The 1,150-nt window shown below is 38.3% G+C and overlaps 1 long non-coding RNA gene across 1 annotated transcript; it reads right to left on the bottom strand.

Moving 5' to 3' along the window:
* Nucleotides 1-493: 493 nt before the first annotated feature.
* LOC102206089 (uncharacterized) lies at nt 494-877 on the bottom strand. Its single transcript, XR_312654.1, has 2 exons — nt 810-877; nt 494-584 (listed from the first exon to the last, which is right to left on the bottom strand). It is a non-coding gene; the product is annotated as an uncharacterized LOC102206089 (long non-coding RNA).
* Between the last annotated feature and the right edge of the window lie 273 nt (nt 878-1,150).

Genomic DNA, 1,150 nt, shown 5'->3' with positions numbered 1-1,150 from the left:
GTGGGTTGCTGGAACATCTTGCAGCACAGATTTTCTATTTTTCCATGTTTAGAACCATTTCTACAGATTCCCAATAACTTCCCCTCCCTTGTGTGCCAGCTGGCAACCCTTGCAGTTACTCATTTTTCCAAAGATCCTGTGTTGCTTCAACCTACTGAGGTAACTGCGCAGATAAGGGTGGACCCAGATAGATTTATGATACATTCCTCATTGCCATTATTTTACTACCCAGCCCTTGGCGCGTGAACGACTGTCCTCTCGTCACTACTGAGTTTAATAGCTAATAGACTAACAAACTTTTGAGCGGTAACCTGACTGACTCGCCATTTGATTAACATTCTACATTAAACAGGCCAACTCTTTCACCGTAAAAACTCCATCAAGCATGTTGCGAGCTGCCTAGGCTGTTGCGAAAGATATTTAGCAAAACAGAACACATGCATATCTGTACTTGTATGTCTCATATAAACACCAATTATCCCACACTTACTTGAACTTAAAGGTCTCGCCAAGCTCAGTTGCATCACCTGGTGTAATCTCAAAGATCCCTGAGAATGGGTACGGGTGTCCGCCATAGGCAAACTCTAAACACACAAGAACAAATTTGAGCTGCTGATGTTACAAAAGCCATTAGCAGATAACATACAGTTTTATATATACACTATATATAAGTATGTTTAGACATGCCCAGAAGGGAAAACAGTGGTGTGTGTATATATCCTGAGCTATAAAAAAAGCATCCTCTCTGTAACACTATCCTTAGGCAAATGACTTGATGTAGGCGGAGTCTTATTTCTGGGCAACCTTACCTCTTCCATAGATCTCAATCCCTGAGTGAAAGACTCCGATGCCCAGAGAGCTGGTGAACTCATTGATCCAGTACTGAAGGCAGAAGGAGAAACACAGAATAACACGTTTGTTAAATTACAGTAAAATAATAATGCATGTTTTCTACACCTATTGATTTAATATATTTAAATTTTTAGTCTACAAAATGTCAACAAAAACAAGCCATCACAATTTCCCAACATGAAAGCTTTTCTTGTTAAACTGTTCAAAATGTAAACATATCATAGTAAAGTGAAAGAAAAAGCAACAAGAATCAAATTAAAATATGTGCTAAAACAATGTAATATCAAATTTATATGGA

This window comes from Pundamilia nyererei, unplaced genomic scaffold (genome assembly GCF_000239375.1).
Source record: "Pundamilia nyererei isolate P.nyererei 1_Seehausen unplaced genomic scaffold, PunNye1.0 scaffold06482, whole genome shotgun sequence".
Taxonomy (NCBI): domain Eukaryota; kingdom Metazoa; phylum Chordata; class Actinopteri; order Cichliformes; family Cichlidae; genus Pundamilia; species Pundamilia nyererei.
The sequence above is the reverse complement of the archived record's forward strand: the minus strand, read 5'-3'. Positions and strand labels throughout refer to the sequence as shown.